This window comes from Hemiscyllium ocellatum, chromosome 7 (assembly GCF_020745735.1).
Source record: "Hemiscyllium ocellatum isolate sHemOce1 chromosome 7, sHemOce1.pat.X.cur, whole genome shotgun sequence".
In the NCBI taxonomy this organism is placed as follows: domain Eukaryota; kingdom Metazoa; phylum Chordata; class Chondrichthyes; order Orectolobiformes; family Hemiscylliidae; genus Hemiscyllium; species Hemiscyllium ocellatum.
The window spans coordinates 37,367,337-37,385,787 of NC_083407.1; positions in this window are offsets into that span (position 1 = coordinate 37,367,337).

Consider the following 18,451-nt stretch of genomic DNA (forward strand, 5'->3'; position numbering starts at 1 on the left):
GCTTTTCTCTGTGTGCATGTGTCATTAGAATCCCTACAGTGTGGAAACAGGCCCTTCGGCCCAACAAGTCCACACCAACCCTCCAGAGAGTAACCAACACAGACCCATTCTCCTACTCTATTACTCTACATTTTAACCCTAAGTAATGCACCTAACCTACACATCCCTGAATACTATGGGCAATTTATCTTGGCCAGTTCACATACCTGCATAACTTTGGATGTGGGAGGAAACCGGAGCACCAGAAGAAACCCACTGACACGGGGAAATTATGCAAATTCCACATGGACAATCGCCCAAGGTTGGAATCAAACCAGGTCCCTGGTTCTGTCAGGTAGCAGTGCTAACCACTGAGCCACCATGCTGGTCCAATAGGTTTGATTTATTGGTGTTACCTGGATACACTTAGCTAACTGCCTAAATGTTTCAATGCTATTTTAAAATACAGATGCAGTACAACAAATTTTAGAAGAACCTCATCAGACAAAAAATATTCAGTATGGGGGAAAGAGACAGGGATGATGGCATTTGTTTGTGATGGGGGAATGGGATTATGTGGGAGTGATGGAGATACCATAGAAGAAGGGACAGCATGTGATGGAAACAGAGACATGGATGCAATGAGATGGGTATAGCATGAGGTCAATGATATTCAAAAGCGATTGGAATGAGCCTGGGATTAAAGAAGTGCAGTTACAATAAAGATACCTTTTTTAAAATAGGTATCCATCTGTTGGAAACTAATGGGACCCCTGACATAAAGTTACCCAAGTTAGAAACATTTGGGAATTGGGTAGAGGGCATGGAAGAGGCAGAAACATAATATGAGGAGGGGATAGCATCAAGGGTACTTGTCAGGTACAAAATGGAGAATGGAGATGAGATGGAAAAAGAAGACTGGCAGTTAACATAAAACAAGATACCACAGTTTCCTAAATACATTTGTCAGTAAAAGTTTGGTAAAAGGAAAATGGACACTTTAGGGATGAAGAAAAGGGATTAAGACTTTGAGGGCAAGAGACATAGCTGTTATGTTAAATTAATACTTTGTGAAGTGCCAGCTGTATTATCTCTTTGCCATGTGATGCATTGTAAGGCATTCAAGACATTGAAAGTGAAGGGTCAATGCCTGACTGCTAATACATTACCAGGTGTTTAGCTGGGATTCCAAGATGGCGGTGATATCAAGCATGATAGAATATGCCAGGATATCTTAGTGGAGAGAAATTCTCCAAGAAACCCAATGACACTAACAGTCTGCAAAAATATGACAAGATTCAGCCCTGTAAAGCGTATAGTAAAGACAAATAACAAATCCATTCACTTAGTCACATATTGGAAGGTCTCATGCCTACTCTGAACCAAGGTTCAAACTAAGATTGTAGCCCTTCTCCAACAGTGGATATTTTAGGAATCAATTAGTTGACTACACGGTGCTTTACTCTGGTGGCATTTCCCAAACTGAACAGATCTATTAGAATCTGCATTAACTTGGTACATTAACAAGATAGTAGAATGAGAGATCTATCCAATGGTGTCTCTAGACAAAAGCCAAGCTACACACAAACCTTGCCAAGGTAGATGTGACTACTGAATTCTCCAAACTTCTAAATATTTGAAATTCGCACAGTTGACCCCGTTCATAAAAAGCTCCTTATGCATTCTTGTCAGAAATCCTAAATATGCATTTAAATGTTGAAACAGCTGAACCTAGGGAGAACATTGCTTGATTGACAGCTCTGGTTCTTAGGTCTCTTTTGCTGATTGTACAATGTTTATTTACATGCAGTGAAATAGACTTCAAGTGCTTTCAATTTCTGCTTTTAATGCTTTAAATGTTCTGTTTGATTAACATTTTATTGACTGGCAGCAAAAGGATTTGTTGAAGAATTGGAATGTAATGAGTGCATGGCTCTTTTAACAGTCTTTTTTACATACACAATATCTGCGCTGTATGATTAGTTTGATTCTATACAGTGTATTAGAAGTAATGCATATGGAAATACTATGACTGGTTATAGGTTTATGAGGGACCATGGGACCGGGGTGTAGGGCACCACTAGGGCATGATAGTCATGTTGGATTGAAGGCAAAGCTGGCCATAAGGCAGATGAGTGAAGGGGCATATAGAGTCATAGAGATGTACAGCATGGAAACGGACCCTACAGTCCAACCCGTCCATGCCGACCAGATATCCCAACACAATCTAGTCCCACCTGCCAGCACCCAGCCCATATCACTCCAAACTCTTCCTATTCATATACCCATCCAGATGCCTTTTAAATGTTGCAATTTTACTAGCCTCCACCACTTCCACTGGCAGCTCATTCCATACACGTACCACCCTCTACATGAAAAAGTTGTCCCTTAGGTCTCTTTTATATCTTTCCCCTCTCACCCTAAACCTATGCCCTCTAGTTCTGGACTTCCCAAACCCATGGAAAAGACTTTGCCTATTTACCCTATCCATGCCCGTCATAATTTTATAAACTTCTATAAGGTCACCCCTCAGCCTCCGACGCTCCAGGGAAAACAGCCCCAGTCTGTTCGGCCTCTCCCTATAGCTCAAATCCTTCAACCCTGGCAACATCCTTGTAAATCTTTTCTGAACCCTTTCACGTTTGACAACATCTTTCCAATAGGGAGGAGACCAGAATTGCATGCAATATTTCAACAATGGCCTAACCAATGTCCTGTACAGCTGCAACATGACCTCCCAACTCCTGTACTCAATACTCTGACCAATAATAGAAAGCATACCAAACACCTTCTTCACTATCCTATCTACCTGCGACTCCACTTTCAAGGAGCTTTGAACCTGCACTCCAAGATCTCTTTGTTCAGCAACACTCCCTAGATTTATATAAGTCATGCTAAGATTTGCTTTCCCAAAATGCAGCACCTCACAATTATCTGAATTAAACTCCATCTGCCACTTCTCAGCCCATTGACCCATCTGGTCAAGATCCTGTTGTAATCTGAGGTAACCCTCTACTGGCTTAGGGAATGGAATCTATGGGAGGTATGGGTGCCAACAAGCCTTTTTGTTCATTATATGTGAGGCTACATTCTACAGCACCAGGGCTGTCCTTTTAAGGAGCCTGTCTTGGCAATATCAGCCCTTGCATCTGCCTCCAGTATTAGCCCAACCGCAGTCTGTACTCGCACTCTAGTGATGAAACTACCATCCCGGTACACACCTTCTCTCAAGGTGAGCAAGGAAAAGCATTCTGAATATCAAAACCAAGACTATTGTGTTAAATGTCGACTAGCGGTCTGTCTTCAATCGTCTAGTGATCTAAGGGCTGAGGCTGTAATAAATATGGTTAGCAATTTGGACTCCTCGCTTGAGGGAGCTTGTCAGACAGTGCAGTTTGCATTCAGCTTGATAATGATTATACTTTAATAGCCTTACTGGAATCCATTCTTCCTCCGCTTCTACCTTCCATTATGCAATCACCAAACCCAGAAAGTTCTGGTCAAAATTGTTTAGTCAAATAACCCTTTGGCAAGTTTAATTTCCCCTCCAAAAATCAACACAAAGAACAGGCTAAAAACAGCATACTGACAGTCAAAATCAGAAAATTGTTTTATCTGGAAGCAGATGGTAATTCCTGAATAGAACGTTGGAAGTGACCCCTTTCTGAATATTCCCACATACATTTTAGATGTCAAGTGTAAAACAGATGAGTATGTCACATGTTGCAAATGACATTTGAAGTCTCAAACCAGCATAGAGCCTTATTTGCAAACTGTGAGTAGGCTAACTGCAGGCAGGTATGCTGCACAACAGTGCAGAGATTGCACTCAAAGTGGGGACAGATGCACTTTAGCACATACTGAGCATATGAGATTCTGTTTAAATTCTTTAGGGTTAAACAGGTAATGACTATTGAAAATTTAGATTCTCAGACCAACTTTAGATTTGAGGCCAATGGTTCAAACATTGATTAAGGTTTCCTGTGTGTGACGTGTTACTCATTAATTTTATTGCCAACTCAGTTCTTACAAAATCACCACAAAACCCAGACCGAACTTATTCACAGTGGGTGCTAAAGGTTCTTAATCATGTGAGAAATAATGGTGATGAGAACTTTGAAGGACAGTTCCACATCACTATCTACATGGCGTTTATTTTTACTGCATTGTGCTGCTCAGCTGCTAATACACTGGATCCGAGCTTCATAGTATTCAGCTCGGCTTCCAACAATGCAGTTTGAATTCAGCTTTCTTTGTATTATTGCTCTGGCTGCATAGTGTGAACATTTTGTCAGTAATAAAATCAAGGTGGGGTGCAGTTATGAAACCAATAAAATATGAAGTATTGTTTTCATGAAAGTTCAATTTATGCACCTGTAACATTTGGCATCTGCAGAGACTCAGGACCAGGAAGATGTGGAAGATTTGTCCACAATAAAATACATAATGCCGTTTTTTTTTCTCTAATCTTTTACAAGCTAATGTTGGCCCTGTTTTAATTTTAATAAATGCTCCTGTGGTTGTCAAAGTGTGATATGTTTATATGCGATTATGTTTAATGGTGCTGGAAGAGCACAGCCGTTCAGGCAGCATCCGAGGAGCAGTAAAATCGACGTTTCGGGCAAAAGCCCTTCATCAGGAATAAAGGCAGTGAGACTGAAGGGTGGAGAGATAAGCAAGAGGAGGGTGGGGGTGGGGAGAAAGTAGCATCGAGTACAATAGGTGAGTGGGGGAGGGGATGAAGGTGAAAGGTCAGGGAGGAGGGTGGAGTGGACAGGTGGAAAAGAAGATAATCAGGTAGGACAAGTCCGGACAAGTAATGGGGACAGTGCTGAGCTGGAAGTTTGGAACTGTGGTGAGGTGGGGGAAGAGGAAATGAGGAAACTGTTGAAGTCCACATTGATGCCCTGGGGTTGAAGTGTTCCGAGGCGGAAGATGAGGCATTCTTCTTCCAGGCGTCTGGTGGTGAGGGAGCGGCAGTGAAGGAGGCCCAGGACCTCCATGTCCTCGGCAGAGTGGGAGGGGGAGTTGAAATGTTAGGCCACAGGGCGGTGTGGTTGATTGGTGCGGGTGGCCCGGAGATGTTCTCTAAAGTGCTCTACTAGGAGGCGTCCAGTTTCCCCAATGTAGAGGAGACTGCATCGGGAGCAACGGATACAATAAATGATATTGGTAGATGTGCAGGTAAAACTTTGGTGGATGTGGAAGGCTCCTTTAGGGCCTTGGATAGAGGTGAGGAAGGAGGTGTGGGCACAGGTTTTGCAATTCCTGCGGTGGCAGGGGAAAGTGCCAGGATGGGAGGGTGGGTTGTAGGGGGGGTGTGGACCTGACCAGGTAGTCACGGAGGGAACGGTCTTTGAGGAAGGCAGAAAGGGGTGGGGAGGGAAATATATCTCTGATGGTGGGGTCTGTTTGGAGGTGGCGGAAATGCCGGCAGATGATTTGGTTTATGCGTAGTTTGGTAGGGTGGAAGGTGAGCACCAGGGGCGTTCTGTCCTTGTTACGGTTGGAGGGGTGGGGTCTGAGGGCGGAGGAACAGGATGTGGATGAGATGCGTTGGAGGGCATCTTTAACCACGTGGGAATGGAAATTGCGGTCTCTAAAGAAGGAGGCCTTCTGGTGTGTTCTGTGGTGAAACTGGTCCTCCTGGGAGCAGATACGGTGGAGGCGGAGGAATTGGGAATACGGGATGGCATTTTTGCAAGATGTAGGGTGGGAAGAGGTGTAATCCAGGTAGCTGTGGGAGTCGGTGGGTTTGTAAAAAATGTCAGAGTCAAGTCGGTTGTCATTAATGGAGATGGAGAGGTCCAGGAAGGGGAGGGAGGTGTCAGAGATGGTCCAGGTAAATTTAAGGTCAGGGTGGAATGTGTTGGTGAAGTTGATGAATTGAGTAAAAAGTGAGGTCTGGAGATCAGAGCTGAAAATGTGTTGCTGGTTAAAGCACAGCAGGTTAGGCAGCATCCAAGGAACAGGAAATTTGACGTTTTGGGCCAGAGCCCATCATTCCTGATGAAGGGCTCTGGCCCGAAACGTCGAATTTCCTGTTCCTTGGAAGTTGATGAATTGCTCAACCTCCTCGCGGGAGCACGAGGTGGCGCCAATGCATTCATCAATGTAGCGGAGGAAGAGGTGGGGAGTGGTGCCGGTGTAATTACAGAAGAACAACTGTTCTACACAGCCAACAAAGAGACCGGCATAGCTGGGGCCCATACGTGTGCCCACGGTTACCCCTTTGGTCTGGAGGAAGTGGGAGGATTCGAAGGAGAAATTGTTAAGGGTGAGGACCAGTTCGGCCAAACGAATTAGTGTTGGTGGAATGGTACAGTTGGCGACGTCGGGAGAGGAAAAAAACGCAGGGCTTGGAGGCCCTGGTCATGGCGAATGGAGGTGTAGAGGGATTGGATATCCATGGTGAAGATGAGGTGTTGGGGGCCAGGGAAACTGAAGTCTTGGTGGAGGTGGAGGGCGTGGGTGGTGTCTCAAACGTATGTGGGGAGTTCCTGGACTAGGGGGGAATAGGACAGTGTTGAGGTAGCTCGAAATGAGTTCAGTGGCGCAGGAGCATGCTGAGACAATGGGTCGGCCAGGGTGGTCAGGCTTGTGGATCTTGGGAAGGAGGTAGAACTGGGCAGTGCGTGGTTCCTGGACTATGAGGTTGGAAGCTGTGGGTGGGAGATCTCCTGAGGTGATAAGGTTCTGTATGGTCTGGGAGATGATGGTTTGGTAAGGGCTTATGCCCGAAACTTTGTATCTCCTGCTCCTTGGATGCTGCCTGACCTGCTGCACTTTTCCAGCAACACATTTTCAGCTCTGATGGGGGGTGGGGTCATGGTCGAGGGGGCGGTAGGAAGAGGTGTCCTCGAGTTGGTGTTTGGCTTCAGCGGTGTAGAGGTCAGTGCGCCAGACTACCACTACACCCCCTTTATCCGCTGGTGGTGAGGTCAAGATTGATGGTGAGGTCAAGATTGGAGCAGAGGGATCGGAAGGCTGCATGTTGTGAGAGTGAGACGTTGGAGTGGGGGAGGGGCATAGACTGGTTGAGGCAGTTAATGTCCTGGCGGCAGTTGGAAATGAAGAGGTAATAGACCGCAGGTAATAGGCCAGCGCGGGGTGTCCAGGTGGATGCAGTGTGTTGGAGGTGGGCGAAGGGGTCCTTGGAAGGTGGGCGGGAGTCCTGGTTGTGAAAGTAAGCTCGGAGGTGAGGCGGCCGAAGAAGCGTTCAACGATGTGTATTAAATTCATTGATGTGTGGACAGAGGGAGATGAAGCTGAGTCCTTTGCTGAGGACTGATCGTTCGTCCTCAGTGAGGGGGAGGTCTGGAGGTCCTTTGCTAAGGACTGATCGTTCGTCCTCAGTGAGGGGAGACTGGACGCCTCCTAGGGAACATCTCCGGGACACTCGCACCAATCAACCACACCGCCCTGTGGTCCAACATTTCAACTCGCCCTCCCACTCTGCCGATGACATGGAGGTCCTGGGCCTCCTTCACCGCTGCTCCCTCACCACCAGATGCCTGGAGAAAGAACGCCTCATCTTCCTCCTCGGAACACTTCAACCCCAGGGCATTAATGTGGACTTCAACAGTTTCCTCATTTCCCCTTCCCCCACCTCACCCCAGTTCCAAACTTCCAGCTCAGCACTGTCCCCATGACTTGTCCTACCTGCCTGTCTTCTTTTCCACCTATCCATTCCACCCTCCTCCCTGACCTATCACCTTCATCCCCTCCCCCACTCACCTATTGTACTCTATGCTACTTTCTCCCCATCCCCACCCTCCTCTAGCTTATCTCTCCACCCTTCAGTCTCTCTACCTTTATTCCTGATGAGGGGCTTTTGCCCGAAATGTCGATTTTACTGTTCCTCGGATGCTGCCTGAATGGCTGTGCTCTTCCAGCACCACTAATCCAGAATCTGGTTTCCAGCATCTACAGTCATTGTTTTTACCTAGAATATGTTTAATGCTGAGCATTTTTCATATTAATATTCAAGACCAGAAGAGGATACACATTTTAAGAAATCACCTGTAGAATGGAAACATACCTGTAATTAGTTAGAGTGCATGCTGTTTGTTCATTCACAGGAATATGGGTGTCACTGCCTACACTGGCAGTTATTACCCAAATCTAATTGCCCTGGAGGGCACGTTAGTGAACAGAAGTCCTGGGCCACTGCAGTCATTGGAGTACAGAAATATGAATAATGCTGCTAGGAGGGAAGTTCTAGGAATTTGACCCAGCAAAAGTGAGGGATCAGTGATATAGTTCCATGCTGGGATGGTGTGTGGCTTGAGGGGGAATGTGGGCTGAAAATGTGTTGCTGGAAAAGCGCAGCAGATCAGGCAGCATCCAAGGAACAGGAAATTCGATATTTCGGGCAGAAGCCCTTCATCAGGCTTATGCCTGAAACGTCGAATTTCCTGTTCCTTGGATGCTGCCTGACCTGCTGCGCTTTTCCAGCAACACATTTTCAGCTCTGATCTCCAGCATCTGCAGACCTCACTTTCTCCTTGAGGGGGAATGTGCAGAGGGTGGTGTTCCCACACATTTGGTGCTTTTGACCTTATAGGTGGTAGAATTTACTGGTTTGAAAGGTATTGCTGAAGGAATTGCTGTTGTGCAGATTACTGCCACCATGCGTGCTAGTGAAAAAAGTGACTATTCATGGTTTTGGGCAGCGAGTGGTTGAGATGTGTTAAATGGTGTCAAGCTTCTTGAATGTTGTTGAAGATTCATTCATCCAGGCAAGTAAAGGATATTCCATCAAATTCTTGACTTGTGCTTTGTGGGTACTGGACATGTTCTGTGGAGTCTGGATGTGAGTTACTCACTGGAGGATTTCTAACCTGTGATGTGCCCTTGCAGTCATGGTATTTATATGGGTGGTTTATTTTAGTTTCTGGTCGATGGTAGCTCTCAGGATGGCGATAGGGGATTCAGTGATGGTAATGACATTGAATATTAATAAGCAATGGTCAAGTTCTCTCTTGTAGGAGATGGTCATTGCCTGACACCTGTGTAGTGTGAATGTTACTTGCCACTTGTCAGGCCAAAACTGGATATTGTTCAGGTCTTTCTGCATTCAGATATGGGATTTTAGTATATGAGGAGTGATAAATTTAGCTGAGTATTGTGTGCAACCCCCCTTCTAATGTTATGATGGAGGGAAGGTCATTCATGAAGCAACTCAAGCTGGTTGGACCAAAGACTGAGGAACTTAATGGTGTCCTGTCGCTGAACTCACCTGCAACAATTGAACAATCTTCCTTTGTGTTAGATACGATACTATAATTTGATGAAACAATGTTGCAGAGCTTAGCTCTAATCCATTGGTTGTGGGACTTATTCTCTCTGTCAATGTCATGCTGCTTCTGCTGTTTGGCTTGTAAAAAGCCATGTGCCATCGATTTCTTAGGTGAACACCCTTTTTTTTAAGTCAGGTCTGATACAGCTTCAAACATGCCCTCCTGTGATCTTCATTAAACCATGGTTGATCTGCCAACTTTATGGAAATGGAGGAATGGAGATCGAGTCCAAATTGTGCAGGTTAGGTGGATGGGCCATGCTAATTTTCTAGTAATGTCCAGGGATGTGCAGGCTAGGTAGATTACCCAAGGGAAATGTAGGGTTCAGAGATAGGATGGGTGGGTGTGGGTGTAAAGCTCTTTAGATGGATGTTGTGAACTCAATGGACCAAAAGGCCCGCTTCTACATGAGTTTAGAAATTATGTTTGAATACAATTCTGCTGCTACCGATGACCTGTAGTGCCTCAAGGATGCCCAATTTAGAGCTGCTAGATCTCTTCAAAGTCAGTCTCACATTGCACAGTGTTAGTGTCTCATGATACATTGAAGATCAAATCTTCATCCCCACAAATGCTGGCAGTGGTCACTCTTACCAGTACGGTCATGATCAGACTTATCTATGATGCATCATTCAGTGAGGACAAGGCTATGTAAATTTTCCCTCTTATTGCTTCCCCAATGTCTGCTACAGATCAACTTGGAGCTATGTCCTTTAGTACTGGACTAGCTCCGTCATTGATGGTGCTACAGAACCATATGTTGCAAACATTGGAGCAATTAGGAGATTGAAGTCACCATGCAGTGTACCTTCTGCACTCTTGCCATCCTCAGTGCTTCCTCCGAATGATGTTCAACATGGGAACAATACTAATTCATCTTCAGGGATGGGAAGAGCAGCAGTAGGTTTCTGTGCCCTTGTACGTTCTGTTGCCATGAAACATCATGATGTCCGGAGTCAATATTGTGAATACGCAGGAATACTCCACCTCAATGAGTCATCAAGCTCTAATTGGTCTATCCTACTGGTGAGACAGTTCTTGTGATAGTGCCAATGGTGGTGTTAGTGGCATTGGCTGTGAGGTATGATTCCATAGTACAACTATCAGGAAAATCCGACATACAACGTTTGGTTTATGCTGCATTTGCGGTTATCAGTCAGATGGCAGCAGGAACATGAGAATTAACCTCAGCACACTTGTTTTCTCATGCCACTGGAGATTTTAATACTTGTGCAAAGTGTTTTATAAGACCAACATTCAATTTGATTTCACTTGCGCTTTTCTGTGGTTAAATAGCCAATAGCCATCATTATCTTGGATCACATAGGATGAATGGTGATTTTGCTGAGCAACTTTAATGTTAACAGTGCCCTTCAAACTACCAGGAAAAGTTAAAAGAAAAGGAGAAAACAGTTATTGAATATTAAGATGCCAGCTATAAAGATATTTAGCAATGAGTAAGCACTTTGTCAGTAACAACTTCTTACCTTTGAATCAGTGCGTCACTGGAAGTTTAAGAATTGCGCGAAGATCTGAGCATCTACTTTAGCCTGAATGGCTCCTGAACCAGCAGCTTCTTAGGAAAGTCATCATTATGCATTTCAATCCTAGGACATGTTCTGCCATTATTTTCCCATTGTACCCAATCTCCTTACTTCCATCATTTCAGTTCCTTCAGTTCCTTCCTTCTAGTAGTGGTGTATTTTAGCCCTAACTTAAAGTTAATCACTTTTTAAAGCTCCCAAGTGCCCAACTTCTGACTGTGTACTCTTCGTATTCTTCACTGAGCACTGCATCTTTACAAACGCAATGTAGCTATTGACGTGTTTAATCCCCAGCAGGGTAACTTTACCTGTAATATTTATGTTATCCTTCATAACATATGATCCTTATGTGAATAACATGGTATTGGAAGATCCAACAGATATTTCTCAAAGCTCCCTAAAATATACAAACATTACTTTCACAGATACATGTTTGTGGCCTGGTCTTTTAGGCTCTACAGTTAAAAAAAGACTGTGCTTTTATCAGTATGTCATGCATCAAGTGAATGAAGTGAATCTTTTGCACTCTCGGGTCATATGCTATGATACAGTGATGGTATAATGACTTAATTGCATAGTACAGTTCTGCCTGTTGGACACAGCATTATGATTGGTGGCTTGCATAGCCTGTTTGAATTACTGTTGTTCTTTTCTGTGAATTCTCAGCGAAAAATACTGCAATCAGTTGTTTTTGCCATTGCACGCTGGTAGAGTAAGTTCAACTGATCTCTCAGCAGCTATTACTTCCTGTTTAGCCCCTGCTTTGCCATTTTCTATAAATTTCATGGTAAGTAGCATACACCAATGATTATTGCACAATGTGACATTGATTTCTGTGCTTATATATTGGAAAAGATGTATTATTAGTTAAAAAAAGTAACCTGAGCTTTTCTGAGACTAAATTGTTATAATTGTTCCTGTTCTTATATCAAGTTCGTTGATTTCAAGTTCAGCTTGTGTTTATAGATGCACCAATTAATTTTAATCACAATTCAAGAGCGTATATGGAGCTAGTAAGTACTTAGATTGAATTAGTTGAGCCTGCTGGTTGAAAGGAGGACAAGGCTGAAGAAGATTATTGAGCAGGGAATGCAATTTGATGCGCTAGCTGCAGACTGGAGTGTGTTTTTTTAAAAATTACAATTCAAGTCCAATAGAACCAGGTAATGTTACCAACCTGTTTTCTACAAACAGCAACATTCAGAGTGATTTTTATCTTGTTTGTAGTTAATCAATGATGGAGTCATCGAGGAAATCTCTTAGATTTTGTTCATCATTTGAAGATCTTTAAAATCTTTTTGGAATGCACCGCTGCACAAATAGGCATGGAAAAATTATTTGATGAGAATTTGCAGACATTGTTGCCAGTGTAATACGTGTTTACTATCTTGCTTAAAATTAAATAATCTAATCAGGTGATGAGCTACGGGAAAACTGAAGACCTTAGCTTAACTTTGTTTTTAGCTATTATAACTGTTTTTGATGCTATTTTTACAATGGCTTGCGATATTTTGCAATTCTTTTGTTCTGATAAAACTATTTTGCCAAAGTAGTCTATAATTTCTAGTAGGCAGTAAATACCAGGTAGTAACTGTCACTAACCAGCTAAGATTACAGGTAGGAAAAGTGTTCATATTTCCAACCAAAATTGCAGTACTGGTGATGTCAACAAAGAAAATAAATGATTTTTTTAGGGTCAATGTTTTATTTGAGGTTCTGATTCCAAGATTAGTATCTGTGTAAAAACAGACGTCAGAACTGCCTACTACCAAAAAGGATATGGTTTGGGAATTTGCTGACCTGAGTTTGGAATCACAGGCATTTATTCAAATATGGGGGGGCGGTGAGGATGATGGGGAGAAGAATAATTTTTAGATCTGGCTTTCACCTTTTAGCTGCACTGTTACTTACAATACAGTTCATTCATTTTTCTAGTCAAATCCTGAACAGTTTATGTGGCTATTTCACAATGTTTGCAGATATCAGGCAGCAAACAGCTCTTTGAAAAAAAAGGGTCCCTCTACAGTGTTTTTTAAGTGATAACAGCAAAATAGTAGTGGAGTTACTACTGTAGTTAGTGGAGTTTCACAGAAGTTCCAGCACACTGAATGAGATTTCTCCATAATACCCATATACTTTAAAAAATATGTAGGATGGTCCCGCAATGAAATGGCAGAGAGGTAAAATAATATGAAAACTTGAAAATCCCACTTTCATGGGATTGAGCAAGTTAATGGACTTTACTGTTGTTCAATCTCTGACACAGTGTATTTGCAGTAACCCTTAAATAACTTAATATACTCTCTTCATAATTTCAAATTAAACTTACAAAGATCAGTTATTTTTCAGCAAAGTCAAAAATAAGAAAAAATAAATATTCTGGCATTTACAAATATAGATATTTAAAGAAAGCACATATTAAGCCAGTAAATGCTTTTAAATTAAGAATATACCTTGCCTCAACAATATTCATTGCTTGAAAATTAAGAAATTCCCAAATGTACCCTGGATGTTTATGAAGCCAACTCTCATAATTCCTTTCATGCCTGATGACAGCCTGAAAATTTTACTCAATTTGACATAACAGCATTGTTCTTTCCCATTATAGCCCGGGATTTGGCACCTCAGGCTTGTTTTAACACTTTAAGGGTTGATTATCAGGGTTGATCATCTACCTCAACAGCACTTTTCTACACTAACCACATGTCCCTCAATATCATTGGTTTCTAGTAATCTATCGAGCTGTATCTTGAACATACTCAATGACTGAACTTCCTCTACCTTCTGTGGGAGGGAAATTCAAAGATTCACTACCATCTACCCTTATCAGGAGATAAGGAAGCCATGTAAAAAAAAACAGTATATTAATGACAGGTGATTTTAATCTTTATATAGATTGGAATAGTCAGAATGTCAGAAGTAGACACAAAGAAGAATTCATAGAATGCATTCAGGATAATTTTTAAGGACCAGAAACTAAACTTGGACTAATTATTTCAATGTAATGGCTACAAGAGCAGATCAGAAGCTAGGAATACCGCAGTGAGTAACTGACCCCCGACCAACCTGTAAATCACTCACTGCCTGGGCCTATTTTGACTGCCTTGGTCAGGTGCCACAACTTCCTTGAAAGCTGTGAGACAATGCTGATTAAATGTGAACTGAAGACAGATGAATGTTATTCTATAATCACTGGACTCCTGATTACTGGACAAATCTATTGGGTGGGTTCCTATTTCATTAATGAAATCTACCAACTTTCAAAAAGACTGTTACTTATTCCTCTCACTTCTTGTGCAGTTGATATTTGAATCAATATGATTAAATTTTCAGATTTGTGTTCGCTTAAATGTGTTGCAGGCTGCTCCCATGACCCACAACATCATCACCATTCTACATCTTACCTACTGTGTTAGGATCCCTAATTCACTGATGGTCTTCCACCCTCTCCCTGCTCAGTTGAACCTGTTTACGTGTCCATCAATATCCCTATTTTAATTTTGGATCCCCTGACTACTGAGGTACTATTGTTGGCCCTACACACTTCCTATATTAAGGCCAGGGTGACCAAAACTTGCCTTGACACTCCTTTGAATTATCTAATCCCCACCCTGTCATACTGGATACCATCCTATTATATTCAGCTGCCCCTACAATTGTGTCCATTCCTTTAGTCAGTGAATAACAGAAGGCCAGTCCCCAGACCCAAGCTGCCTGCAAACTTGATGATGCTGTGTACAGATCCTTAAAAAAAACCTCCTGGATTTTATAACCCACCTCCCGACTGACTATAACCCATTTCCCAGATTGAATTGGCAAGGTGACTCTGATTAACTAAACTGCAAGGCTCTTTTTTTTTGTGTTTGACTCCAAACTTACCATGGCTCAATCCCCTTACTGAAATTGAACCAATTCATGAGTTATTACAATCTCCTGATTGCCTGTGGCCAAAATTCCAAGGCTGGAGATGGCCCAGCCCTGGACTAACTGTGATGGCAACCCCTAACTAACTGAAGTCCACCATTACCCCATTTAATATGTTGCCCCTTTTCCTTCCACATGTCTTTCTGCTCTTCAAGCACATGCACTGTAATTGCTGTGTTAGCTGCTGGTACATACACCATCTCTGATGGTGATGCAGTACCATGCGGTAGAGTGACATGTGCTGTACGTTTCATATCAATTCCATGCTGTGCTCCTGGCTCTCTGTCTGCAGTAGAGTGACTGCCCCTCTCTGCGACAAGCTACTGGCATGCCATTGTGCAGTGAAATGCCTTTATCAGATAAAAATTGCTGTGTAACGCTGTCACTAAAGTGCCCATTGTGAAGTTGAGACTAGTGGGCTGCCATTCTCCAGTTGGGTAGAATGATGGGCCAGAGACTTATCCTGCTTTAGTCCCCATGGAGGGGCCTGCTAATAGTTGTAGAGGACACAGAGAAGGTTTTGATAACGACATCCTCCACAACTAGAGGATGACCAGCAAAGTCACCAGGTACACCTTTGATTTATGCAGTTGTACTTCTGAAATATTGAATATACTGTTTAGGCAAAATTTAATTTGGAAAAGTTATTACTTCCAATGATTTGTGCAATTAATGACCCAAAAAATCTATGTAAATAGGCTTCTCACCAACAAAGGAGGAAGAACTGCATTGAGAAAGCTAATCTCACTGGTAACAATCTGGTTTTGGAAATGTCATCTGATTAACTCATCACGTCATTATCCTTGCCATAGACACTTGATGTGAATAAGTAAACTGCTAAAACATAAAACTATCAAAAGGTGTAATAGCAAATCTGATAAAATCCAGTTTAATGTTATTTATAAGCGAACACAAATATCTAAGAAAATGTGAATATCTATGAATATCTAATAACTTGTATATATTAATATTTGAAGTAAATATTTACTGAAATCCCCGAGCAAACATGACACTTTCCTGCAGTAGGAAATCCGTATGTTTTGGAAAGGACCTTCTGATGCTTTACAATACTTCTGAAATCTTCAGGATCTAATTTTTATTTTGTTCTGATCCCCCTGCTTTGTAATCCTTTGTGTTAGCCTCTGTACAGTTTCCCCTTGTTTCCATGGGATGCAGTATCATTATTTCTTACTCGGTATTCAGTAAAACTTCTTTTCTGAAGTGGAAAGCTTAGTGAATTTGCTAATAAAATTTCATAACTATTATTTGGGATTAGAAGAATTCGGAATATTGGAGCTGATTATTATTTAAATAGAGAATGACTGCAGAAAGCTAGAGAACAGTAGGATTTGGGAATCATCATTCAGGAACCACAAAATACTAGCATCCAAGTTCAATGGGTAATAGGGAAGGCAAATGGAATATTGGCCTTTATTTCAAAGGAAATTGAGTATAAATGAAAGGCGATTTTGCTCAAACAATATAACGCACTAGCCAGACTATGGCTGGAATACTGTGAGCTGTTTTGTATCCCTTATCTAAGAAAATATATTGTGACATTGGACACAGTCCAGAGAAGGTTCCTTTGGCTGATCCCAGGTTTGGAGGAACTCTCTTACGAGGAAATGTCGAGTATGTTGGAATTTAGAAGAATGAGAGGCAACATTATTGAAGCATACAAGATTCTTCGGGGACTTGACAGAATAGGTGTGGAAAAACTGTTGCCCCTCGTTTGAGAAAGTCAACGTAATCTCACAATTAGGCTTCACAAGCTTAAGACAGAGTAGGAGGAATTTCTTGTCAGCGAGTAGGGAATTTGTGGATTTCTTTACCACAGAAGGCTGTTGCAGTTAGGTCTAAGTATATTCAAGGTGCAGATATACAGATTTTAATTCATAAGAGAATAGGGGTTGTAGGGAAAAAAAGGAAACTGGAGCTAAGGATTTTCAGATGGCTATAATTTTATTGCATTAGTAAACTTGATGGGCTGAATAGCCTAATTCTGCTCCTCCATCATCTAGTTTCCTGATGGTCCATATTATTTTCATAAAGGATAATAATAATAGATGTTTAATGATTGCAAGATAAAAAGATTTGGAGTCTAAAAGAGATGTTTTTTTTATTATGATTTATAATATGTTCATACATATATCAATCTAGCTAAAATATTAGAATTTGTGTGCATATGGTTAAATATAGGTGTTACATTTTTAAAAAATGCTCTTTGACATATAAAAGCAATTTACATCACCTTCAATTTTTAATGGATTTCTTTTGAAGCAGCAAATTACAAAATATGAAAAATGTGTTGAGATAACAAGGGTAAGGTTAAGGTTGTGCAGCAGGGTTATATTTTGTATTAACTTCAGCCATTCTGAATGAGTGCACAATAAATATTAAGTTATTTACTACATTCCGTAGATTGCCATGAGCTTTATTATCAGAATGACGAATGATCTGTCAGTTTTAATAGGATAGTCCACTGTCAAGATTTTATTTTGTTATGCAGACAAGGTTCAGTAGCCATTCAGTCAGTATAGTAATAAAAGACAAAAGATTATAATGAATTTCAATTACAAATAGATTATGCTTAATGGGAAACATGTGTAGTGAAGGCATTGCTATGAAAACGAATACACCACCAGCACTAAGTGATAATTCATGTCGCAATTGATGTTATCAGTTTTTCCAATATCACACCAATATTAATGAGTCGTTGCATCTATGTATTATTGCCAAAGGAAATATATGTATTCATTGTTTATTACAGGCAGGAACCTACCAGAAATAATAACAAAAATGTGCTGGAGAAACTCAGCAGATTTGACACCATTTGTGGTGAGTTCAAGATATCTCTTATTTGGAAATGAAGAGAAAGATGGAGAAATTATGGCTTTCAAATTGTTGAAAAATATGTTGAGGAGCTTTGGAAGGGAAGGAAAGGACAGGAGAGATTAGTCGTTGAACAAGATTTGAAATCACATATGCCACAGGACAAAGGAAATGGTTATAGAAAGGGGATTAGGTCAAGATTAGACGTTAATGCAGAATCTAGATCAGCTCCACTGAAAGCAAAAAAAAGATGAGAGTGAGGGGGTGAGGGAGAGGATATTGATGGGAAAGGCAGAAGAAAAACTCTTGATAACAGATTTCATCGACTGAAACTGTTGAACTCAATGTAAAGTCAGAAGGTTGCAAATTGCCTCGACTGAAAATGAGGTTTTGGTTGTACAGTTTGCATTGGACTACTCTAGTATACTGCAGCAGTCCTAAGACAGACATGCTAGCATGAGGGCAAATGTGTATTACAATGGCAAGGGGTTGTATGCCCATCATCTTCCCACCACCCTGCCATCTTTCCAGCAGCAACACTCAGCTGGAACCCAACTGACACACTGGATTGGCCAAGGAAGAGGCTCGCCCCTATTTCTTGAAAATTTTACTGGTACTGCATGAGAGTACGGCTCCATTTGGGGTTGTGACCTCCTGATGGGTATCTGGGAGGAGAGAGACTACATTATGGGTCCTCTTTGACCTATGGAGTTATCTCCGTCACCTCCATCATCCCCCACCCCCAGTTGTAATGGCTGCTTATGGTAATATGTTTTCAGCTATTACTGCCTCATAGGAAGATGAAGAGAAGGAAATATTGACTTAGGTGAGAGGGATAAAAAGAAAGCTGCAATTTAAATTATTAAAGCT